This window comes from Tasmannia lanceolata, unplaced genomic scaffold, assembly GCF_043159265.1.
Source record: "Tasmannia lanceolata isolate RefF3 unplaced genomic scaffold, GAP_Taslan_0.1 ptg000012l, whole genome shotgun sequence".
Lineage (NCBI taxonomy): Eukaryota > Viridiplantae > Streptophyta > Magnoliopsida > Canellales > Winteraceae > Tasmannia > Tasmannia lanceolata.
Window position 1 is genome coordinate 534,498 of NW_027518689.1, and position 27,429 is coordinate 561,926.

General features: G+C 40.2%; 1 long non-coding RNA gene across 1 annotated transcript; it reads left to right on the plus strand.

The window, feature by feature from the left end:
* The first annotated feature begins 2,779 nt into the window (after positions 1 to 2,779).
* LOC143887484 (uncharacterized) lies at positions 2,780 to 27,304 on the plus strand. Its single transcript, XR_013254199.1, has 3 exons — positions 2,780 to 3,172; positions 26,068 to 26,194; positions 27,273 to 27,304. It is a non-coding gene; the product is annotated as an uncharacterized LOC143887484 (long non-coding RNA).
* The last annotated feature ends 125 nt before the right edge of the window (positions 27,305 to 27,429 follow it).

The window sequence follows — 27,429 nt, forward strand, 5'->3', positions numbered from 1 at the left end:
TTCGCTCACTCCGGGTCCTGCGAGGTAGTACGGCTCGAGTAATTCGTGCGGTTGGTACCCGAACATTCCTCCGTCCTGCCATTTTGTAAGGGGATTTGAACAGCTTTTAGTTCGTGGTCCCACGGATGGCGCAAATCTGTTAGGCCTAAAATCGGTAACAGATACAGCAGTGACGTAAGAGCTGAGCTGGAGGACCCGAGGAGCCGAAGTGAAGGAGTTGAGTCCTGCACAAGGAGCAAACGAGGTCAGAAGACCAACCCGGAGTCGTTACTCCGGACAGGCCCTTCGACACTTAAGTCAGTATGAGCAGGAGTGCAGAGCGAATTTAAGAGTGGTGGTTGGGAAGTTATTACCCTTTGGTTTGAGCTCTGAAAGCCCTTTTATAGAGGGAAACCTGGGGTGGTTGGATTACCTACCCCAGGACAGGTGTCGGCCTGTTATAGGTTTGAGTTTACCTACTCTGAGGTAATTACCATAATACCCCTGGGCTGACACTGGATTTATGGTGGGCCATCCTGGGTCCACGTGTCGATAGCTAATAGGCTGCTGTTTTTCATACCCCATCACTAACTATTATTGACTGTAGATGAATTGTTTCTCTATTTTTCCTAATAATACAAATATACTCATAGATATAATATGAGTTTAACAGATATAACTATATTTGTCTGAGTGTACCCAAAAGTAGATCAGACCACTTTTATCATACAATCACATTACTTTCGAGTCATATATAGGAGAAATTATATGGTGTAAGGGCTTACAACAATAAGGCCTTTGTATGGTGGAAGTACCACCCTTGACATTTGATCCAACAGCAGCTCCTCAAAAAGCTCAAAAAGTGAGCTGATGTTGAATTCTCAAGGTGTCGGGTTCTTCCTTGTGACACTTGTGTCCCACCTTTTTTCTAAAAAAAAAAAAATGTTATATAAAAAATGTCTTTAAAATTGACCTTAAAACCAAGAGATGCAATGGCAGAAGAAAACAAAAATATCCCTCTACTAATACACCATTACAAAAAATACGCCTATTCCAGGGTTTAATTTTCAAAATAATGTCACCATCTCTGCACCATCTCTGTCGGCTGAAAATATGAACATCGGTCGGAGTATTGATGCCTCACCAGTATGGTGTTGAAGGAGAGTTAGAGAGACAAATAATTATCCTTAATCATAAGAAGAATGGTAACGTAGATTTTGGATCCATCTGCTAAGTTTCCTTCGATTATGTATTAACTATGTAGCAAGATTCTAGTAGTTGTTGTTGTTGTTGTTTGGCCTCTAGGGGCAACTTTTTTACTCTTGAAAATTTACTGACCAACAGTGGTTTTTTTTTGTGGCATTCAAACAGTTTTTTACCCGATTTCGTGAGCACTTTTTCTTGTTCCAAACATGCGTGCACGTGTCTATATATCACCACTATTTCTTCTCCTAAACACGAGTGCACATGTCTATAGATTGTGTCCGAAATGAAGATCTATTTGCATTTTCTAACAATCCTCAATAATACTTCAGTTTAATTGTTGCACCCGTTGAATTCTACACATTATTTTATTTAATTAACCAAAGTATTTTGGCAATAGATAATATTCATAAATTACTATCCAAACATCATGTTTTCAATATATATATATTTTTAACTTAAAAGGATGTTATCAGAACGATGTAATTAGGTTTCCAATAAAACAAAGAATGCCACACAAACAGTGTAAAATTATTTAATTGTAAATATATTTTCAGCCGATGTCTCTCAAGCTCTCTCGCCTCTACACGCCGATGAGATTGATCTTCAATGGGCCTGAGGACGACATTATGTATCGCACAAAGTGCATCGTTCATCAGTCCACTCGTTACACGGAGCAGAGTGTCCCCCCATTTCACTAATCAGACGACCATTCATCATTTAAAATAAATTATCAAGGATTAATAACAAAAAATTGACTAATAAATAGTCCACGTATACCTAACAAAAAAAAAAATAGTTATCGCAATAAAGCCCTAGGATCGAATGACTAGGATTGTCCGAATAACAGACAAGTGCACCGAGATACTGGCAATCGAAAGGTCCATAAATTTGATATTATGTATTACACAACGCATTGTTCATCAATCTACTCGGGCCAGGAAGCTAATGATTCTTCCATTTCTCCTAGCAATTTGCTCAATTGGAGCAATATCGATGGCAATGCTCGCCAGGAGACCATAGTGGAGAGTTTGAAGGCCAATGCTTGCCGTTTGGATACAAGGATTTTGTAATCCAAGATGATAAAATATTTGGCCATATTCATTTGAGATTATGACAACCGATGGTGAGCCTCCAAATTTTAAGTCTAAGTCCAATAATCGGTTTGAGGGCTCACCATCGGCTGTCACAATTTGAAACAAACATGGCATGATTTTTATAAGGAAATGATTTCTGCACTCTAGTGTTTTGATAGACATGCGCTCCGCTTGTTTGTCATGTAGTATTTAAAGGGATGTGAGAAGATAATACGGTTATCAAAAAACTCTTAAAGCCCTTTAAATACTACTTGACAAACAAGTGGAGAGAGAGGCATCACTGCATCAGGTCCTCTCAAATCATCAATTTCAAAGCTCTCTGGTTCATCAAGAGGTATTCCTTCTGAAAAAGATTTTCATTTCTTCAACAATTTCAATGAATTTAAAGTTCCTGTAAAAGAAATCGCGGAGAAACCCGAGTCTTCGCTTAAAAGCATTGGTTCTTCCTCGAGATTTCTCTTTGGAAAGCCCTTGATTTTTCCCGAGGATTCGTAAGACGCGTATGAATGGTTGGTTAACATGAATGATGACGTTTTAGAGAGAGTTGATGTTTCTATGGATGAGTTTAAGAGATTGAAGAAAAACGAGGAGGAAACAGGGGTTAGTTGTTTGGATTCTGAAGATGGGTTTCAGTTGGTTTATGGTAAGAAAAAGAAGGTATTATGCGTAATTTGGAGAGAAACGAGGAACGTGATTTGGGTTCGTCAACAATGGCGAAAATCGCATAGAAAGATCAGTAGACGTTGGCGGGACGTTCGAAGGTTCCGTTTCATATACCGAGTATTCCTCGGCCTCAAGATGAGTTTAATATATTGGTGAACAATGCCAATCAGCCGTTCGAGCATGTATGGTTGCAGAGGAGCGAGGATGGGAGCAGGTTTCTACATCCATTGGTTAGTTGAAAATTGGTATCCTATTGGGAAATTGTTGCTTATCTACATTTTTCTTTATGGTTTGTTTTGAATTATTTATGATTTGTTGGTTCTCTGCATTTATTTTTTTATGATTTTTGTTGTTTATTCTTTCCATTCAAGATTCATTTCTATGAATTTTTAGATGTTATTAGAAATGATCTTTTATATTTGGTTTTAGAGGAAAACAATATATGGGGCGGGAGACAATTCTCTTCTGTCAATGGTGGATAGTGGGTATTGTTCCGATTGCTTATTTATCAAGTTTAAGGAACATGGGTTCTAATGGGGGTTTTTCTACTCTAAATTATCTTGGAACCAGGTGTCGTATAATGGTTTAAAGCAAGGTTGCCAGGTCGGGATTCGAAATCGGGATTCGATTCAGGAATCAAAAGCGGGATTCAAAGGTTCCGGGGATGGTTGGGAGCGGGATTCGATTTTTCGCCGGGGATTCGCCGGGGAGTCGTCGGAGAGTCTTCAGAGAGCTATAAAAAATTAATAAAAGATAAATTTAAGGAAAAATACCTGAAAATCAAAATCTAAGCATTCAACTGTACACCATTAAACATAAACATGATTCTCCAAATACTGAAATTATAACAGTTTTTCATTCAGGAGCCAGGAGGCCCAGGACTCCACCATTAAACAAAAAAATCAGTTTCCAAAAAGCGAAATATCAAAATTATTACAGAATTTCTCTAGTATTTTCAAATAAAAAGAAATAAAGTTAGGCTTTTCTCTTTACCTTCGAATAAACATGATCAGCTCGTCCTCTTCCTTCTTCTCTTCCTTCTACATTTTCTGTAAAGGAAAAGTTTAAATAAATGAATTAATGCCGGAAAATAATAATATTTAGAATATGGATCTGATCTATGGTTTATTCGAACCCAAAAAATCTGCAATTTGAAATGAAAAAACTCTTTCTGTTTGGAAATCAGAAATAAAATATAACTTATCTGTTTGATTGAAAAACCCTCTGGAAATCGGATTGAAAAGAATAAGGCTGAGTCGTGCCACTGGTCACTTTCCTTAAGAATCGTATCCGCCCCCTACCGGTGCAACCGGGATTTGTGAACCGACGCTCCAAGATAAAACAGCCGAAATTGGCCCCAGTCCACGTGCACTCGCTGACTGGTCCACCCAGAATCACCAATGGAACTGTGCTCAGAATGAACGGAACGAAGGAGGAAGAACAGAACAGAACAGAAAGTGCAAAAACGTCTGTGTAATTTTCTGTGTTCAAAACAATCTGTCTCGTCCCCTTTTATAGACCAGAAAATGTCTGTTGGGGAGAGCCACCATTAAAACACACCCTTAAAGGCCAGTAACGTTTTTTCTCCCAACAGTCATTTTTGTGACCGTTGAGATTTTAAATGGTTCTTTGCAATTAAGGTGGTGTGTCCATATCAAAACCAAAGGGTAAAAATTAAAACGGTTTTTTGCAATAAAATAACATTTTCATTTAAACCCAAACCCGGACTCGGACCTCGGGCCACGGCCACGGCCCGGCCCGGCGAGGCGAGGCGCGCGCGCGTGTGTTTTTTACACATGTGCTTGCTCTCTTCTAAAAGCCCAAAACCCAACAAATTCTAAAGCCCCTTGAAGGCTCAAGCTTTTCTCCAACTCTCCATCTTATATGGATGAGAAAAATTCTCTCAAGCTCCTATGTGGAACTATTTGTTTTGCCTTGGTTTAGAGAGCACAATGTTCACACACACATCAAGGTCTTGGGTTCAAGTCCCCATTCATGCAATTGATTCTAGTTTTCAAAGAAAGAGGGGGAGAACTTTAATTTGAATCTTCCCTCCAAATTTTAAACACAAAAAAAATCATCTTTGACTTTTCTATTTAAGTTATTTGAAATTGTCCAACAATCCCCCACAAGATTCAAAATACAGTTACAGTTTTGAAAAACAGAAGTATCTGAGCACATTAGAATAATAGAGCGGGTTCATACCGGTGTCTTTTGGACTTCAACCGATATTTAGGATAAACAGATTACGTTACCGAGTACGGGTAGAGTTAGACTCCTTCAACCTTTCCTCGTAGGTGTAACTGACTAACCTGTCACCCACACCCTACCATCGATTCCTTGGTGATTCAATCACAGTTTTGGAACATTTTGGCCTTGTTCCCCTCTTGGTTCTCATGAATGTTCTAGAGAATTACTCGTTAAATTCTCATAGGAGGCGGTCTTACTTCCACATTCACTTAGGTCAGTCATCAAGTATGCACTGCAAGTAACATACCACCCAATATAGGTTATGAACTGATTAAGTGCCTATAACTCATCCTTTCTCATTTGCAGTGAACACTATCTTCCAACATTTTGCACCTAGGAGTAGGGGGTGATAGTGTTAACAAACCATCCGGTGACTTGTTAGTACCCATTGAACCAAATTCCAGGGATCTCCTTTCACATTGGTTGGGTGTCCATCACTAATGGTTCATGCCACGAGCTTTAACCCCATTCCTTGCGATGCCTCATAAACCACCTTGTTTATCTGTGGCTTTGTCAGAGAATCTGCCAGATTCCTCTCCGACCTTACAAAGTCGAGTGCTATTGTTCCCTCACTCAAGTATTGCTTTACCAAATTATGCCTCAGGCGAATATGCCTTCTTTTGCTATTATAGGTCTTATTTTTTGCCTTGGCTAAAGCAGCTTGGCAGTCACAGTGTAGAAACACCGAGGGAACTGGCCTTGGCCATAAAGGCACATCTGCCATAAAATTCCTGAGCCATTCGGCTTCAGCTCCTGCTAGGGCTAAGGCTATAAATTCTGCTCCATAGTGGAACTTGTACTACATGTTTGTTTAACCGATTTCCAAGAAATCGCACCACCACCAAGGGTGAATACATATCCACTGGTAGACACTGAATCCCTTGAATCAGAGATCCAATTCGCATCACTATAGCCTTTTAAGACAGCAGGATACCCCCTAAAATGCAGTCCAAAGTTCATTGTACCTTTTAAGTACCTCAACAACCTAGTCAAAGCCCGCCAGTGTTCATGTCCTGGTGTATGTGTGTGTTGACTGAGTTTTCCAACTGCTAGTGCAATGTCAGGTTTATAACAGTTCATTAAATATGACACTGAACCTATAATACTTGAGTATTCCTTTTGGGATACCAACTCACCTTTGTTTTTCTTTAGGTGAACCTGACAATCTAAAGGTGTCTTTGCAGGTGAATTATCATATTGTCCAAACTTCCTAAGAATGTTCTCTACATAGTGAGACTGAGACAATATTTTTTCATTTTCTTTTCTAACGATATTCATTCCTAGAATTACATCAGCTTCACCCATATCTTTGGTTTCAAAGTTTGACATTAAAAATCTCTTAGTAGATTTAACTATGTCCAAACTAGTACCCATAATCAGTATATCATCTACATATACATACAAAATTACATCTTCATCACCATTAAACTTGCTATGAACACATTTATCAGATTCATTTATCTTATAGCCATTTGTAATTAAGACACTATCAAATTTGTCATTCCACTTTTTAGGTGCTTGTTTCAAGCCATACAATGACTTAATTAATTTACAAACTTTGTTTTCATGTCCAGTTACATTGAATCCTTCAGGTTGTTTAATGTAGATTTCTTCATCTAAATCTCCATTTAAGAAAGCTGTTTTTACATCCATTTGATGTATTACCAATTTATGAATAGAAGCTATAGCTAATAATATCCTAATGGTGAACAACCTTGCAACAGAAGAATAAGTATCAAAGTAGTCTATATCCTTCTTCTGTCTAAAGCCTTTAGCTACTAGCCTTGCTTTAAACTTATCAATTATCCCATCAGGTCTTAGCTTCTTTTTAAATATCCACTTGCTATCTAGTGCTTTAGTTCCAGGAGGAAGGTCCACTAGTTCCCAAGTGTGATTTTCTATTATGGTGTCTAGTTCACTTTTTATAGCTTCTTTCCAGAATACAGCATCTGGAGAAGTTACAGCTTCAGTATAAGTTACAGGATCTTTATCTATTAGATAGGTGAACATCCCATCTTCTAGATTTGTTTCTTTCCTTTGTCTTTTACTTCTTCTGAGTTCTTGAAACTCAGGGTCCAATTCATTTTCAGTTTCAGTTTGATTTCTTGAAACATAACTAGGTTCTTTAGGAATTTCTTTCTTCATAGGGAAGTGATGTTCAAAGAACTCAACATCCCTAGATTCAATTATAGTGTTATATTCTAGGATATTTTCAACTGATTTCAAAATCAGAAATCTCTAGGCTATTTTGAGCATATCCTATGAATACACAGTCACAAGTTTTAGGTTCTAATTTTCTTTTCTTAGGTTCAGGTATTCCAACCTTAGCCAAGCAACCCCAAACTCTTAAGTGAGATAAACTGGGCATCTTGTTATGCCATAAATCATATGGTATTTGACCCTTCTTCTTTGGAGGTATCCTGTTATATATATAACATGCCGCCAAAAGTGCTTCCCCCCACAAGTTTAAGGGTAAACCAGAACTTATTAACATAGCATTGAACATATCCTTTAAGGTTCTGTTCATCCGTTCTGCTATACCATTTGATTCTGGTTGGTATGGGGCTGTGGTTTCATGGATAATACCATTATCATCAGAGAACTTAGTTATAGAGCATTATGTTCCTCTATCTGTTCTAAGTCTTTTAATTCTTTTATCTAACTGATTTTCCACTTCATTTTTATATTTGATAAAGGCTTCTTCAGCCTCATCTTTAGATCTAAGAAGGTATACTTTAGTGTACCTAGAGTAGTCATCTATAAAGGTTACATAATACCTTTTACCTCCTCTAGATTCAAGATTTCTAAAATCAGCTAGATCACTATAAATTAGCTCTAATAATTCAATTTTTCTTTCAACACTAAAGTGAGGTTTCTTAGTGAATTTTGCTTCAACACAAATTTCACATTTTTCTTTACTAGGTTCAATCTTTTCATTTATTAAACCTAAGTTGCAAAGTCTTTTAATATAAGGTGCACTTGTATGACCTAGTCTACCATGCCATATATCAAAAGATTCAACTATGTAAGCAGAAGAAGATGGTTTTTCATTCATAATCTCAAGTACATTTAGTACAAACAAACCATTGGCATTATAGCCCTTTCCTACAAATACATTACTTTTACTAAGGATCGCCTTGTCTGCTTCAAAAGTGAGCTTCAGTCCATTTTTGTTGAGGAGCGCGCCAGACACCAGGTTCTGCCGTATATCCGGCACATACAACACTTCTTGCAATGCAAGTATCTTTCCTGAAGTTTACTTCAGAAGGACCTTGCCTTTGCCCATGACTTTCGAGGTCTGTGAGTTGCCCATATAGACCTGATCTCCTCCATCAACTGTAGTGAAGTTGTAGAAGGAACTTCGGTCTCCACATATGTGCTTGGTAGCACCTGTATCCAGCACCCACTCTTTTGGATTTTCCACCAAGTTCACCTCAGTCACAACTGCTGCAATCATACCTGCCTCGGTTAGATTAACCTTAGCACTGGATGAACCAGTCTTTCGGTGTCGACAATCCTTCTGATAGTGTCCGGGTTTCCCACATTCAAAACAGACTCCTTTCTTCTTAGGTCCAGATTTCTTGAAGTTCTTATCCTTCTTCGGTTTCATATTCTTAGATCAATCAATCTTGGTTTCAACAATGTTTGCCTTAGAGGTGTACTCTTTGGCCTTTAGTTGCTTATCCTTAAGTCTGTTTTTCTCTTCAATTTTAACCCGAACAACCACTTGGTATAAGGTCCATTCTTTTGTCTTGTGTTTCATTCCAATTTTAAAATCTTTCCAAGACAAAGGCAATTTCTCAATGAGAGAACCGGCCATGAATGTATCAGGTAATTTCATACCTTCCTTAGCTAATTCACCAATAATAAACTGATACTCATCTATTTGGGCAGAAATAGGTTTCCCATCTTCCATAGTAAAGTCTAAAAAATTTCCTATCACATATTTTCTATTTCCAGCATCCTCTAATTCATATTTAGTTACTATGGCATTCCAAAGATCAGCAGCATGCTCATAGGAATAATAGATATTATAAAGTTCATTAGACAAACCATTCAACAAATGATTCTTGCAGATATAATCTGCATTATCCCAATCAGCAGTTTCTTCATTTGGTTTTGGTTGGGTAAGGACAAAAGCAATACCAATTTGTTGCAAAGCAAACAAGATCTGTTGTTTCCACCTTTTGTAATTCAAACCAGTTAGTCGTTCGATTTTGGAAAAATCAGGAACAGTATTGAGAATTCTGTTCCCAACAGGTGTTCGAACGACAGAATTTGGATTGGAATTCTCACCAGCAATTGGGTTTGGATTATCAGAAGCCATAAGATCAGATCTGTTTTGATACGATTCTTAAGACTGTTGGAAAATAATAATATTTAGAATATGGATCTGATCTATGGTTTATTCGAACCCAAAAAATCTGCAATTTGAAATGAAAAAACTCTTTCTGTTTGGAAATCAGAAATAAAATAGAACTTATCTGTTTGATTGAAAAACCCTCTGGAAATCGGATTGAAAAGAATAAGGTTGAGTCGTGCCACTGGTTACTTTCCTTAAGAATCGTATCCGCCCCCTATCGGTGCAACCGGGATTTGCGAACCGACGCGCCAAGATAAAACAGCCGAAATTGGCCCCAGTCCACGTGCACTCGCTGACTAGTCCACCCAGAATCACTAATGGAACTGTGCTCAGAATGAACAGAACGAAGGAGGAAGAAGAACAGAACAGAAAGTGCAAAAATGTCTGTGTAATTTTCTGTGTTCAAAACAATCTGTCTCGTCCCCTTTTATAGACCAGAAAATGTCTGTTGGGAAGAGCCACCATTAAAACACACCCTTAAAGGCCAGTAACATTTTTTCTCCCAACAGTCATTTTTGTGACCGTTGAGATTTTAAACGGTTCTTTGCAATTAAGGTGGTGTGTCCATATCAAAACCAAAGGGTAAAAATTAAAACAGTTTTTTGCAATAAAATAACCTTTTCATTTAAACCCAAACCCACACCCAAATCCAAACCCGGACCTCGGACCACGGGCCACGGCGAGGCGCGCACGCGCGTGTGTGTGTTTTTTACACATGGGCTTGTGCTCTTCTAAAAGCCCAAGACCCAACAAATTCTAAAGCCCCTTGAAGGCTCAAGCCTTTCTCCAACTCTCCATCTTATATGGATGAGAAAAATTCTCTCAAGCTCCTATGTGGGACTATTTGTTTTGCCTTGGTTTAGAGAGCACAATGTTCACACACACATCAAGGTCTTGGGTTCAAGTCCCCATTCATGCAATTGATTCTAGTTTTCAAAGAAAGAGGGGGAGAACTTTAATTTGAATCTTCCCTCCAAATTTTAAACACAAAACAAAAGCATCGACTTTTCTATTTAAGTTATTTGAAATTGTCCAACAATTAATATTTATAAGACTGATATCTTCACTGGGAAATTGCAAGTGTTAAAGATTTTGTACCTCCCCTTGTACGTTCTCCACCCCCTAGGAAACTAGTAATACGACCTTGAGTGTTGGATGGTCGTCCAATTTTAAGTTCCGAGCTACTGACCACTCTTGGAGTCTCAGATCCTGCAGCTTCGTCATTGTCATCTAAGTCACGAATAGTGAGTGAAGAACTTGAAGGTAATGACTGAAATGACGCACGAAATGTAGAAGGTCTAAGGAAATCATCATCGAGATCCTGCCATCGCATATCCTCCATTCTGATAGAGGAGTCATCCATAAGTGGGAGCTCTGGGTTGATGTCATATTTTCTATTTGGTCCTTCTTTGTATGCAGCCGCATTAAATCTAAATAATAGATTCGAAATTAAATAAATAATCTGACATAAATAATAAAAAACAATTATTGCATGCAAAAACGAAACAAACTTAAACCTGGATAGGAGTCGAAGATTTGAGTGGATGTACACAAGGGTATCAGCACGATGTGAATTTAAGCGATTACGCTTTACATTGTGAATGAGGCTATACGTGCTCCATACTCTCTCTGCAGAAGATGTTCTGATAGGCTGTGAGAGAATTTTGATGGCCACTGACTGTAACTCTGGTACATGACTTCCATGAAAGTTCCACCATTTGGTCACACACACATTGGGATCTTTCGCATTCTCAGTGGCAAATTTACTTGAAAACCTTCCAACCCTTCCTATGAAATCATATAACTGACGTCTAATCGTACCACTCATCTCATCATCAGGAGAGAGATCCGTAATGGCTTCATATACAGCATCCATGATTTCAGGGTCTTTATCTGAAAATAAAATTGAATAATCGATCAGTTGATAACATAAATGAAGATAAATACAATTACATTATGAAAATTCACAATATGAGAAACAATTACATACCTGGGGTGACTCGTTTACCACCGCCTGGTGCTGGAATATTGAGATATGGAGGGTCATAATATTTTTGAGTGAGTCCATGAGCCAAGGCATGCATTCGAACATTCATCTTCCCCCATCGTCCCACCACAATACCATGAATATGATTGTACATGTCAGGCACATCTTTCAAGTTATCTTTTATTTGTCCTAACATATTGTCCATGCCTTCGTACACTTCTGATATCAGACAGCCTTCCTAGTCAGTGAACTTAATCATTTTATAAACGGGCTTCGTAATTAATAATGCCAATTTTATGTTCGTCCAAAATTCATCAGAGATTACACACCAGTTGTCATCTCGCCCCTCTCTGTCATCACTTTGTCGGTGCAAGCATTCAACCAATCTTTCCAAGCATCTGTTAATACTGTCATCTGCAACGCCTCCCTTACATCAAGAAGTCTCTTAAGTGTAGTATAATGAGTTGCAAATCTAGTCTTCGCAACTTTCAGCAACTCAAACTTCGAATTGCTTCTAAATATAGCAAGAGCCTGCGAATGATTGGTAATATATTTGACGACATCCTTGCAGGAACGGTAAGTCTCTCCAATCCAACCTAGGTGTTTATGCTTGGTCAAGTCTTTGAATATCAGATTTAATGTGTGAACCACACAAGGAGACCAAAATATGTGGGGATAAACTTTATTAACCTCTGTCCCAGCAAGCTTGCAATTGGCTGCATTATCTGTCAGCACTTGCACAACATTAAAAGGCCCTACTTCTTCAATGGCATCCAACAAAAACTTTGCAATGTTTTTCCCTGATTTCTCCACGGCAGAGAAGTCGTGCGCATAGAGAAACATTGAACCGAACATATTCGATGCCAGTACATTAATCAGGGCTTTGTTCTTCACGTTTGTCCATCCATCAGAGACAATAGAAAGCCCATGTTCAGGCCATTTTTCTCTCACAACATCTAGATCTTTTGTTACATTCTCTTTCTCACGGTCCAATAAAGTTGTTCTTGCTTTCTCATAAGAAGGCAACTTGTATCCAGGCACAAAATTGGCGGCAGTTATCATCTCTTGAAAATATGGAGATCGGAAGACGTTAAAGGGAATCCCATTGGCGGCCAAAAATCGCAGCACTTTATGATCAACATCGTCTCTATCCTTTGCTCTAAAAGACTTGCCAAGTGGTGATTCACCAACCTTACTTGAAGAAGTCGCACCGGAGCTGGAAGACTTGCCAAGCATGTCTAACCGTGATTTCTTCAGTGGCAGTCTCCCAGGTAAATTCTCTGCTCTTTGGACTTGGCTTCTGATGTGCTCTTATAATTGTTTGTCTTTTGCAACTGCACTGCAATATGCTATTCCTTGACCTTGACCTCTTGGTGCTTTCACAAGGTGTGCGTGCACCCTTGTATAAGTCCCAGTGTAAACATTCTTACAGTGCTTACATTTTCACTTTTTGGTTCTCCCATGTCCTTCGCCAGCTTTCTTTCCTTTGACTACGTGTGACCATAAAACTGTCGCTGACCTTGCGTTCGGACCCAACACTATGTCCTCGTCATAATCTTCTTCCACATATTCTTCATCATAGTTGTATTCTAGGTCCCCTTCAAAAATTATGTCATCATCACCTACACCTTGGCCTTGAAATTCTTGGTCGACACTCTCGTCCATCTTTCCTCAATTGCCTCTGACAAAATCAAATTGTAAAATATTTGAATTATATGATAGATATTTTCTACTGTGAGTGTCTTACATGCATGCATGCAAGGGTATGCAGCGGTAGGCTCAGGGTTGGGTTTCCATGGGAATTCCCGAGGGTATTCACTATTTTGCAGGGGTAGGGTGAGGGTTGGGTTTCCCGTGGTGCAATGTCGAATCCATTGGATTTATATTCAACAGACCGTCTTACGTGGGAATTCCCGAGGGTATTCACTATTTTGCAGGGGTAGGGTGAGGGTTGGGTTTCCCGTGACGCAGTGTCGAATCCATTGGATTTATATCCAACAGACCGTCTTACGTGGGAATTCCCGAGGGTATTCACTATTTTGCAGGGGTAGGGTGAGGGTTGTGTTTCCCGTGGCCCAGTGTCGAATCTATTGAATTTATATCCAACAGACCGTCTTACGTGGGAATTCCCGAGGGTATTCACTATTTTGCAGGGGTAGGGTGAGGATTGAGTTTCCCGTGGCGCAGTGTCGAATCCATTGGATTTATATCCAACAGACCGTCTTACGTGGGAATTCCCGAGGGTATTCACTATTTTGCAGGGGAAGGGTGAGGGTTGGGTTTCCCGTGACGCAGTGTTGAATCCATTGGATTTATATCCAACAGACCCCAGACCGTCTTACGTGGGAATTCCCGAGGGTATTCACTATTTTGCAGGGGTAGGGTGAGGGTTGGGTTTCCCGTGGCGCAGTGTCGAATCCATTGGATTTATATCCAACTACCATTACATAAGCCCTATTTGAGAATACAAAATAGTAATCAACTAATCAACTATTACATAGATCTGATACCCGTTCAGCAAAATACATCATCAAAATACAAATAAATCACCCCCTTGCCTCACCAGTCATAGAAGCAGCACTTGACTATGCCTCACCAGTCATAGAATCAACTAATTCAAAAGCACCGCTCATAGAAGCAGCACTTGACTCAGGAGCACCACTTGCCTCACCAGTCCCATACCATTCCCAAAAATAGTTGTTCACCTCTTCAGGGGTGGGGTTGTTCTGAACGACAACGATGGTTCGCCGATTCCAGTCTTTATCAATCGCATTCATTGTCCTCTTCTTCAAGGATTAAGGGCGAATGGAGTCCGGTACCTCCATCATCGCTATGTGATGTTGGGCTCCAAAGTACTGTCGGAGGATCCGAAGAGGCAAGTAAAAGGAAGTGCTCTGGAAACCCATTATCCGAACGCACTTCTGGCAAGAAGTCTCGAGGACTGCAGAGGAAATGGGAGCCCATGGGAGAGTCCACTCAATGTCCTTACTTTCGTGACCCTTAAGCCATATAGCCCAACTGTCGTGATCATCGAATGAAACCAACACCTTCCGAGTATTAAAACTCCTCGTCCAGGCTCGTCTTGGCAAAGGTGGTGGAGCCAAATTCGTAATCTCTCCACTAGCCAAACCTAAATATAAAAAAAGTTAGAAACAATAATTATCCATAACCAAGTACATCATTCAAGCATTTTTAATAAACCATCCAATACTTACATAAAGAATGACGGAACTTCCCAAGAAGTCAGATCCAGTAGATCAGCGAGCACTTTCTAGGCTATCAAAAAGTTCCGCTAAGACAGTAGGAGCTAGATTTGCACCTTGGCGAACTTGATCAACCAAGTCTACAAAATATAATGGAATCAAGTCTGATGACTCTGATCGGCCCGGAAAGAGAAACATTGGATAAGCACATAATGCTAATGCATTTTCACGGCAATGACGATACTCCATATCCAGTTCTCTACTTGGTGAAAAGACTTGTACTAGCTTATGCACGAAGATACTACTTGCCTGACGGTAGTGACGTAGGGACTTCTGTGGCACGCCAATCAGACGGCTCAATGCCTTATCATAGCCTTCCTTAAAGGAAGGCTTGAACATGATCAGGAGAAATGCGGAGCATCATGCAAATATCTTCATGAGTCGGACAAAGCTCTTGCATTCCAAAATGAAACACATGCGAATCTGGATCCATCCCAACAACTAATTGCGGCACGAAGCAAGCCCCAATCAACACAGACAGTGGCAATATTGCATAAGCTGCATAGGCCCACCGTGCCAAGATTAACTCCTTCCACTTGATGCAACCCATTGATCCATGCCAGTAAACCATTGTTGGAGACTTCAGTCATTCCGCTCGCCATCACTCGTAAAGGCCCCACGTAGGCTCGTATGTACTATGTACTCTCGTACTTTTATCAAATGACAAAATGATAATATCTTATTAGCTCAAAAGATAAGCTAATAAGATAGGCCACCGTCTGCATTAAATATCAAATTATGGCTGGGCTAAAATCATTTCCATTTTATAATTTCCAACACATATCTAGGGAAATGACTGGGCTAAAATCACTGCCAAATGAATGGCTGTACAGAGATAGATACTAAGTCAGAGACAATTTGAGTTTGTACAACTACATTCAATTTGAGTCAGAGACAAAAAATCAGCAATTCAGCACATTCAATCATAAACAATATTTGATAAAAATATTCAATCATACAATCAACTCATTCAATCTAAAGTCTAAACTAATATTCAATTTTGAACTCAAACTCAATTCTCAAATTCTAAAATTAATTGGGCCTAAATGCAATTTTGAATCAGTAAACACTTTTGGAATCAAAATTCACATCTCATGTAGTGTGTGTCAAGTGTCAACTATTCAACTGTCAAGTATAGTTTTTTTCAAAAAGGACAGTGGGGCAAACTTCTTAGGATGATCCAAGATTCCAAACCATTCATTTGTTGGGCTACTATGAAGAGGGCTCCACTGTACTTTTGGAAAATGTTGGACTTGATATAAAAATTCAAGAAAATTAAATAATTCTCAAAAGCCAAAAAGCTACTGAAGTTGGATAATTCCACTAACTCATCTTAGCACTACCATGTTTTGATAATTGCCCTAACTCTTGTCTTTTATTATTTAACGAAATTAGAAAAGAATTAAATGAGAAAAAGACAAGGTCAGTTGTGCTAAGTGCTAACATCGTAGTGCTACTGCTAACTGCTAACATGTTTTCACAGTTTTGAATTTTGATAATTGCACTACCATGTCAGTTTTGATAATTGCACACCAAAGTACCAAACCCTTTTCACAGAAACCATTTAACAGGGGGTTTTCATTTTCACAGAAACCATTCTCACAGAAAGTGAGAATGGTTTTGTGAGAATGGTTTTTGTGAGAACCATCCACAGAAACCGTAAAGAGAGAGAGAGAGGGGATTCAATTTCATTTTCTTTCTTTCTTTTAAAAAAAATGAAAAAATAAAATAAAATACCTGAGTTCTTGTTCTTGTTCTTCTTCTTCTTCCGTCGGACGGTCGTCGGAGTCGGACGGCGAGGGTTTGAGAGAAGGGTTCTTTCTCTTCTTCTTTATTCTTCTTCTTCTTCTTCTTCTTCTTCTTCTTCTTCCGTCAGACGGTCGTCGGAGTCCAACGGCGAGGGTTTGAGAGAAGGGAGTCGTTTGAGAGAGGGGCGGTGGAAGAGGAGAAGAAAAAGATATTTTTTAGGGTTTCATCCAAAACCCTCGTTTTATACGAAATTAGGTTTTTATGGGAAATTACATGAAAGCACCCACTCAAAAGTAACCCATACCCTTTGATAGCTGGGTTAAAAAAGTAATTTCACGTCGAAATATGGGAATCGCGATTCACATCACTTAAAGGAACGGATTTTACGTAATGGGAATCGTGGTTCTACATATTGTGATTCCCGAATCTTCAATGTACCTGAGATTGCTTTAATTTTGATTTAAACCCAATCAAAATTTGTCACGCTGGGGCCACCTAGATCAACGCCCTCTATCACACTGCAACTAGGATTTTAGCGAGAGAATGCTTAGTCCGGACACAGTCTGATGGGGACCCAAAATCGATTGTCCAATCAGAGCGTGACACGTTTCCCTAAGTGATATTTCTCAAATTGCCCTTCTCAGCAAAGAGAAATTAAGGGCCTGACCCTAAAGAGCAGAGAGTTAAACCCACATTCTGCCTAGTCAAAGGGCGATACCTGTCAGGGGGCAGAAAGGTAAATCAACTATATCTGCTTACTATAAATAGCCATTAAAGGCTCAAAGGTAGGGGTTCGAAACTCGAGAAATTACTGTTCATAGCTATTTCTGTTCCGTACGGCCTATAGATGATGTCCTGTGCTGACTTAAGCACGGAGGGCCTGTCCGGGGACTATCCCCCGAGTTGGCCTTCTGACCGGGTGTTACCTTGCGCAGGATTCGTCTCAATACAGAGCCTTTCTCAGTGAACGATCAGATCAACATCCACCCCAATATCCGATCATATCCCAGTCAGGTTTGCTTTTCTTCGACTGCCACCTCACATAACTGCTTTTTACCACAACAGTTTGGCGCCATCCGTGGGACCCAAACGAAAAGCTGTCCCCAATCTCCCACATGACAGGCAGGAAAAGCAACCGCACGAGTTCAGGTCGAGGTGTAGGGTCGGGACGAGGTGCCCACTCCCAGTAACCACTAGAGACCCTCTGCCTCCCAAGGCTCCTCTTAAGAACAGACGCCTAGATTCGCAGATCATGGCCGAAGTCCATTCAGGGGATCAAGGACTAGAAGAACAGCGATCGGCTGCGCCCGTCCTGCAACTCCCAGTGGAGCAGTTCAATCACATGATGCAACAGGTGGCTGATCTAGCTAATCAAGTTAGGATCCTCACTAGCCCTCCTCTTGCACGACTAATGTCCCCAGAGCCACGCATGCAAAGAGGAGTGTCTCACAGGCGGGAAGAGCCACGCAACTGTCTCAGATCTCGCCTGCGCTCATCTAATCAATATTTCCCCCATAGTCGTGACTGATCTCCTTCGATGAGTCGAAACAGACATTTAGAACGATCCCCGTCACCAAGTCGAGATTGCCATCGGGATCGATCGAGATCTATAAACTGGCAACAAGGCCCGAAGAATATCGTAGGCCAAGGAAATCACCAAGAGCGAAGAAGAAGATTCGAGAGTCGATCATACTCCGCTTCTATTCCCCTACAAGAACATAAAAGGCACATGGAAAAAAAAGAAGACAAAAAGGACGAATGCATGCAACGCAAACTTGAAGAAATAGATCATTGGATCAAAGAGTTAGCCAAAGTTCATAAAAATCCTGACCTCAAGGTCTTCAACAGCAAGCCTCCATTCACAGAAGCCATCCTAAATGCACCAACTCCCCGAGACTTCCAAATGCCGCCAATCCCCCGAAATGACGGGACAACTGACCCCGTGGACCATCTGGAGACCTTCAGAACCATGATTTGCATAAGGTCTTGAATGGATTCTTGTGCAGGGCCTTCCCCACACTGGTAGGTGCTGCCAAAGATTGGTACGCAGGACTAAGGCCGAATTCCATTAACTCATTCGAAGATCTCGGAGACAACTTGGTTCAACACTTCATGAGGAGTCGTCGACCCAAGAAGACTGCCGCATCACTCATGGCGCTGAAGCAGGAGCGCGATGAGTCTTTGAAGGATTTCGTACGCCGGTTCAATAGGGAAGTCTTGCAAATAACTAACTTGGATCCGTCGGCATCCATAAACGCTTTGCTAGCAGGAGCTAAGTCAGATTACTTCAAACAATCCATTGCGCAGAAGGCACCAACCTCCCTAGCTGATCTCATTGCAAAGTCAGAAAAATACATTTCAGTAGAAGACACAGTGGCGGCTATGAATAGCAGGAATGGTGGCCAATCAGAAAGGAACGGGCAATCATCAAACCAGAAACACGGACGAGAAGATGGACCGCTCCGAAAGGATAAGAGCCCGCCACGAAGAGAAGAAAATTATACCCCACTCAACACCTCCAGGGCCCGGATCTTGGCTGCCATAACAGATGAAGACTTTCTTAGGTGGCCAGCCAAGATGTTGAGCAAAAGCAACAAGAGGGACAAGTCCAAGTACTGCAGGTACCACAAAGACCATGGACATGACACCAACGTGGGGGCCAAGACAGAAGAGAACCCCAGGCTCCTAGTCCAACCAAGGGTAGAAGTCCGCAAGGGTCTCCTTCGCAGAGAAGCCGAGCGAAGTCTCCAGCTCTGGTAAGCCCTCTCGGAATAGAACCATCTTTCGAGCCAACTGGGGTCGTCACGACCATATTCGGGGGCCAACTGCTGGAGGGAGCTCCTCAGCTGCTCGCAAGGCTTACGCCCACCAAATCAACTCAGTACATATCCCCGATAAAAATTTGAAAGCTGAAAACGCAATTTCATTCTCTGATGTTGATTTAAACGACGTAATATTGCCGCACAACGACGCCCTAGTCATCACCATGTTGGTCGCCAACTTTGAAACACCAAAGATCCTGGTTGATAATGGAAGCTCTGTCGATGTCCTGTACTATCACGCTTTCAAACAATTGTGCATCAAAGATGATCTCTTGAAACCTTCCACCACAGAACTTTATGGGTTTGCTGAGGAGGCCGTCAAAGTGATGGGCTCCATTGAATTACCAGTCCTCGGGGAATGCACCACCACGGGCCATCGCCATGATCGATTTCCTGGTAGTAAACACCCCTTCGGCGTACAACGCAATTTTGGGAAGACCAGGGCGGCAGAACTTGTTGAGAGAAATACCTTCCGCCTATCACCAAAAAATGAAATTCATAACCCCGAGAGGGCCCGGTGGAGTAAAAGGCGATCAAACTCGCTCTAGAGAATGCTACGTCGCCACTCTTAAAGGGAAGGGACCGCCAGAAGCAATGCCCATTGAAATGCTGGATCTTCGCGACGAAACTCAAGTGGTCGTCAACGAAGCAGCATAAGAACTTGTTCAAATCCAGTTATATGAAGATCGAGCTGAAAAAATCGTACAAGTAGGATCATCACTGAACGGGGAAGTCAGAGATCAATTAACATTTTCTCAGAAGCAACGCCAATGTTTTCGAATGGACGCCGGCAGACATGCTGGGTATCGATCCGGAGGTTAGTGTCCATAAGCTCAGAGTGGATCCAACTTGTAAACCGATCAAACAAAAGAGACGACACTTCACTCTCGAGCGGCTAGCGGCTATCAAAGAAAAGGTTGAGAAGCTACTACGAGCAGATTTCATCCAGGAGATCAAATACCCCGACTGGTTGGCCAATGTAATGATGGTAAAGAAATCCAACGGGAAATGGAGGATCTGTATAGACTTTACCGACCTGAACAAGGCATGTCCCAAAGACAGCTACCCTCTCCCGAAGATTGACCAGCTTATCGATGCTACATCAGGTCACGAACTGTTAACCTTCATGGATGCTTTCTCAGGGTACAACCAGATTAGAATGTATGAGGTAGACATTCTGAAAACATCGTTCGTAACCGATCAGGGATTGTACTGCTACCGAGTAGACTAGAAGGAAATCAACGGTTACAGACCATGCACAGGCTCTTGTCACAGAGAACAGGCGTAGAAGTAAAAGCAGAGGGTCAAAATATTATGACAAATCTAGAGAATTGTGAATTCAAGAGAGAAGAAAAAATGCTTCCACTGTGGCAAAGATGGCCATATAAGGAAGATTTGTTGGGTTTACAAAAGAGAAAAAAAGAAGGTAAAAATCAGAAAAATGATGATGATAAAGACACTACGACTACCATGTCTGACAAAAAAGTGATAACACTCTCTTTTGGAGAAGAAGAGTGTTTACATGTTGCAGATCAGGGTATAGAGTGGGTTGTTGATACAGGTTCTTTTTACCACGCTACTCTCAACAGGGAGTTCTTCACTTCATATAAAGCATGAGACTTTGGTATGGTGAAGATGGGCAACACTAGTCTCTTAAAGATTGTTGGAATTGGTGATGTGTGCATAGAAACCAATGTTGGGTGGACGTTGACTTTGAGGGATGTGCGACATGTTCCTGTGCGCCTTAATCTGATTTCTGGGATAGCCATGAATAGGGAAGGTTATGAAAGCTACTTTGGTAAGGGAACATGAAAGCTTACCAAAGGTTCACTCGTTGTTGCAAAGGGGAAGGTTTGTTGCACACTATACAAGACTTATGCAAAGTGTGCAAGGATATGGTAAATGTTACTGAAGACAGTTCTCCTAGCTTGTGGCATAAGTGGCTTGCTCACATGAGTGAGAAGGAGTTGTAGATTTTGGCAAATAAGGCACTTATTCCATCCGCCAAAGGTAAGTATCTTGACCCTTATGATGATTGTTTATTTGATAAACATATGGTCTCTTTTGTTGAGTCATCAGAAAGAAAATTTAATATTTTAGAAATGGTTTATTCTTATGTGTGTGGACCCTTTGAGGTGGAATCCCTTGATGGCAATCGGTATTTTGTCACTTTTATTGATGATGCATCCAGAAAAATGTGGGTTTATTTTTTGAAAACATAAGACCAGGTGTTCCAATATTTTCAGAAATTTCATGTCATGGTAGAAAGAAAGACAGGAAAATCTTTAAAGTGCCTCTGTACTGATAACGGGGGAGAGTATATATCAAACGAGTTTAAAGGTTATTGTTCTAAACATGGTATAAGACATGAAAAGATAGTTCCTGGTAATGGGGTGGCAGAGAAAATGAATCACACTATTAGTGAGACAGTCAGATGCATGGTGAAGATAGCTAAGTTGCCAAGTCATTTTGGGGTGAAGCAGTTCGCACTGCTTGCTACTTAATTAACTAGTCTCCCTTGGCTGCGTTGGATTTTGATATTCCAGAAAGAGTGTGGACAGGAAAATATGTTTCATACTCTCATTTGAGGGTGTTTGAGTGTAAAGTTTTTGCTCATGTGCCCAAAGAACAAAGGTTAAAGCTTGATGATAAAGCTACTCCATGCATATTTGTGGGCTATGAAAATAGAGAATTTGGCTATAGACTATGGGATCTTGAAAAGAAGAAAATAGTCAGAAGCAGAGATGTTGTGTTCCATGAAGACCATACTTTTGCAGATTTTGAGAGGCTTGAAGACCCTAAAGGTAAATGTGTGGTTGATGGTATTATTGATCTTACATCTATTCGTTCTCCATTCGAGCATGTTACACATGGGGGAGAAGTGCAAGAAGACGGTAGTGATCATGTATCAGATGCATGTAGTCATGATACTGTTATAGATCATGAGCAGGGGGAGCAATCCCCACAGATAGAGATAGTGGAATCTCAGGTTAGAAGATCTACTACTGAGCATCAGCCACCAACGAGATATCCTACCTCAGATTATATATTGATTGCTAGTGATGGGGAGTCAAAAAGGTTTCAGTAGATACAATCTCATAAAGCCAAAGAATAGTTGGCAATAGTGGAATGGTTTTTCAGGAACCGATGGATCCGTGATGTGATCGAAACACGGTTGGTGCAATTGAAGAAGATTCACACTGACAAGAACCCGTTTGATATGTTGACTATGGTTGTTTCAAAAGGAAAGCTTGAGCTATGCTTAGGCATGGCTGGCATGGACTCCAAGTGAGAGTCAAGGTTGGTGTCTCCTCTTCATGAGCCTGGAGGGGGAGATTGTTGGTGGGTCCAGCCCATGTGTAGGCCCCACACATATACACATGTTTCCGATTAAAAAAGGAAACAAGGTATCCTCATTGAAAGAGGAAAGCATACATGGTCGGTGGTGTGTGTGTGTGTGTCCTCGTTAAATAAAAAATGCAAAAAAGGTAAAATCGAGTGAAGGGAGAATAGAAAGAAAAGAAAAAAAAAAAGGAAAGAGAAGAATGAGAAGAAAAGCAAGGGTTTTTTCTTGGTAGCTCTCTTGGGGGTTTTGTGTGGAATCAAAACCTAGGATTTGGAGCGTTCTTCTTGGAGATTTTCACCGCGCCGTTGAATCCTCTCATCGCACGGAGGCTTTGTGAGGATTTGGGCTTCTTCGACTTGAAGATCGAAGTGGGTAATTTTTTGTGAGAAAGTGGGTTTTGTTGTTCACAGCGAGGCAGCCTTTTGACTCTCTTATTTCTTGTATGGTTTCAAGTTTTGGGTGAAAAACTTGAGAAAGAGACGTTGTATTAATTATTTGATTAGTGAATATTCCGTAGGATTCATCCCGTGGTTTTTCCCTCTTCGTTGGAGGGTTTTCCACGTAAATCTTTTGTGTTCTTTTGTGTGATTGCTCTCTTGTTGGTTTGATTCTTTTATCCACATATTTATTTGCTTCGTAATTAAAGTGGATTGTCTTCGGCGAAAAACCCAACATGTATCTGTATTTTTCCCTTAATTTTTTGCATGGATTTATTTTGCTTTTTCTGTTCTTTTTAATTCCCAGAAATCCTTTGAATTTATTTTCCCCAAAACTATATGGTTGATTGAGAAAGTGATACCCTCAAGATTTTTTAGCATAAACCTATAACTGAAGAACCCAAGAATCTATCACTATTTAGGCCAAATTTGAAAGCATCTCGCGCAGTGGAAAACGAAGAATTTGAAAATCCAAACACAAGCTTTATAGTAAGAACAAATCCAAGAAGAAGCTCAAGTTTCTTGTCATTCCCCAAACCCGGCAACATGAGTCACAATTTCAAACTCATTTCACCATAAAAAACAGTGCTCTAGCACTAAGATCAGGCCACATAACTATTTAGAACTAAAACCCATGTTAGTCGCAGTGGGCTTCTCTGAACTTAATCCCTTCCAATCTTGCGTATGATCTATATACCAGTGATGTGATACTTACTTCCCAAATTAAATATCACCCAGGAACATTCAGTTAAGAAGCAGATCTCATCAACTCAAATTGGTGATGAAGGTTACTCCCATGCGGCAAGCAGATCTGTAATTTCCTCTTACGAATTGAGATTGTAATTCTTTAATACGACAACAACTTTACTCACTACAGCAATAATATATCATAGATGCAGGATACCATATGTGCATTGGACTGAGATTCATCATTATGACTCAAAACTGGCCAAAGGTCATGTAATTCCAATGAGATTAGAGAAATCAATATGGTAAGTTCTCTTCTTCTTGTACGCTTCGGTTGACCATCTCGGTCTTCCCTTTTCCTTTCTGAATGAAAGTGTAACCATTCAAAAAAAAAAAAAAAACAGTCCGGTTAAATTCAAGCTAATTCTCAATCGATGGGATGAAAGAGGATTGCATTCAATGAACAATGCTCTTTCTTACAACAAGATTAATGGATAGATGAAGAAGGAAAACAGAGATACTCTCGATAGTCAATACCTTGTTCGTTTGTTCTTCACCAAAGAATCCTGCTCCTTGCAGCAGCAAGCTCCAGGAAGTTGTCATAAAAAACCCCAAAGTTAAATCTCAGATTTGTAAAAAGTCCCCTAACATGACAAAACCTTCCCTCAACTCAACTCAACTCAACGAAGCCTTTGTCCCAAACTAGTTGGGATCGGCTAAATGAATCCTTTAGAAAAAATTCATGAAGAAGGTAAAAGGAATCTACCTGGCCCTAATCCTAGTTCTAGTTGGGTTCTTCTACATGGATCATTTTCTTCCATTCTATCCTATCCAAGGTCATGTTCTCTGTTATGTTCCTAGCTATCAAGTCTTTCCTCCCTGTTTCTACCCAAGTTGTTTTTAGTCTGCCCCTACCTCTTTTTACTCCATCAATTTGGCACGAGTCGCCTCCTATGGGACAAAACCGTCCCTATTTATAGTAATCCCTACTAAAGGAAAAGGAAAAAACTACCCCTCATATGGGATATGACTTACACAAGCACATGCCCTATTACATGGAAATGGTGAAAAAAATAGCTAATCTACACGAAATACCGGAACCCACTCTACATCATCTCATAGAGTTTCTTTGTTATGAGAGCTGCAATTTGTAATTGTTCTCTTGGACCATTAAACTGTGTGACACACGTTGTTTAAAAACTCATTGAGTCATGACTTGACTAAGCCAAGTCAATTTGGTTTCCCTTTGGATGGATTCTTATCCAACTTCAAGTTTTTCCTAATTCAGTCAAAAACTTCTTTCACTAACACTAGTTAATGAAAAGTTAATCGTGCCAATCATTTGCGCATCCAAAATCAATTCCTTTTGTACCTTGGCCGAGTTCATGTCCGAGTGAGTTTTTAAATGTTGGTCACTCGTGTGGCCCACCAATTCACGCAAGGAGATTGTTAAAGGCATTATTTTTTGGGAAATGTTATCAGCACTACTGTATTTTGATGATCACACTCCTCACTTTATTAAAAGTACGGTATGGCCCATACCATAAGATGATCCAAACCATCCATTAGAAGGGCCACACCCTAAATAGATTATGCCCCTAAAATCATTTCCATAGGTTGATCCTAAACCTCCGATCTGTAGAAGGACTCAATGATCCTAACCCTCTATAGATCGGAGGGTTAGGATCAACCCATGGAAGTGATTTTTGGGCACAACCTATTTAGGGTGTAGCCCATCTAATGGACGGTTTGGATCATCCTATGATGCTGGCCATACCGTACTTTTAATCAAGTGAGGAGTGTAATCATCAAAAAATAGAAGCGCTGATAACATTTCCCTCTGTTTATGTGAGATTTTTACTACCTGAATATATGGCTTTTTGTGGGCTTCTTCTATGGTTTTTTGAGCTTGTGAAAGAGGTGGCAATGGCTTAATCCAGTTTGTATATTATGGATTTATATGATATTAAATAAGTTCCATCATACAGAAATTTCATAATGTGTTAATACACGTTTCCTTTTCTACGTTGGAAAATTGCTTTCCCAATTTCTGTTATCTTTCCTAGCCATCCTGCGATTCCGCAGTTGCAAGATAGACTTTAGAATCCTCCATATTCAAGTTTCCCTTCTCTCATTGCAGAGCGCGCATCTTGCTACCAGATATGTTTTGGATCTGGCTGTAGTCACCTCCTTATTCAAGTTGCCAATTCTCTTCTTGCAGAGTGCTTCATCTTGCTAGCATACACGTTATGGATCTACTTTCCAAAGGTGTTTGCATTCCATTTTTTCAACCTCATTCAATCTCTCTCTCTGGATATCTCACTTTCATGGTCGCCAGCAATTGAAAGGTACATATCTCCCCTTTTCTCTCTCTCAAAGAAGTAAGGCCACGTTTGGATACCAGCAAGATTTAGATTTGGATTTAGTTGATATTTTGAACTGGATCAGATCCTTAGATTTCCAAATCAGCTACAACAGTGCAAAAAATTCTGATTTTCAAATCTTTTCTGCGAGACATTATTTGGAAATCAATATTTGTGGCAACTTCCGTCACCATCGCTGCTCCTCAACGTTGCTTCGGCTGCAGCGAGACATTCCGCCCTCCCTCTCTCTCTTAAAACATGATCATAAAGATGATTGATGTGTTTTGTATCCAAAACTCAAATCCAAATCAAAATACAAAAATGCATGAGGTATCCAAACGGGCCCTAAATGTATTTATAATCAGATTCATCTTTTGTGAGCTATTGTTCAAGGATTATGTTCTTTTTTTCTATCTTTTCATGTTTCTATGCTTTCTTTCTTCTTTTTTTGTTTTTTTGTTTTTTAACTTTGACTCCCTCAACGTGGGTGGATTATGTTCAAGGGTTATGGTCACATCCATCGTGACTTAACTTGTCACTCCAAAATCAGACTATCACTATTTTGTGAAGGGCTGAGATTAATCTCAAAGACATGCTGTTAATCTCAGCCCTTCACAAAAGAGTGAAAGGCTGAGATTAATCTCAACCGTCTACAAAAGAGTGAATAGCTGATTATTGGACGACAGACTTAGTTGGGACAGAGGTGAAACTACCTCTGATGTTCTCTTTTACTTTATTTTTTTCCGTATTGCCTGTGATTATTACCCTTTCGTTATGCTTGTAAACACGACTAAAAACATTGTGCTATTCTTGGTGATTGTTGCCCTTTCCCTCTAAATTTTTATTTTATTTTTGTTACTACTCATGTAAATTCTTCCTTAACTTCGAAGTTATTGCTGAATAATTTCGCTGACACAACTTTTAGGAGTCTTTTTGAGGGCTTCATTTTGTGTGAAGAAAGAGACACAAATAGAAAATTTTTGCTCTGTATGTTTCTCCTTCTTCTACCTTCTGGTTTGTTACATTGAGAAGTTTTTGGGTCGTTTTTTCAACTATGATCAAGGCTGCATAAGCGTGTTCGCTAGGCATTTGGGCAACATGAGTGCACATTTCCTGGAGCAGAGTTGTAGAATCCTAGAGACATACGCTGGAAGACCCAATGTGCACCACGATTCATCTTCATCCGAGATTCCCTAGTATCCCAACAACAATTTACTCAT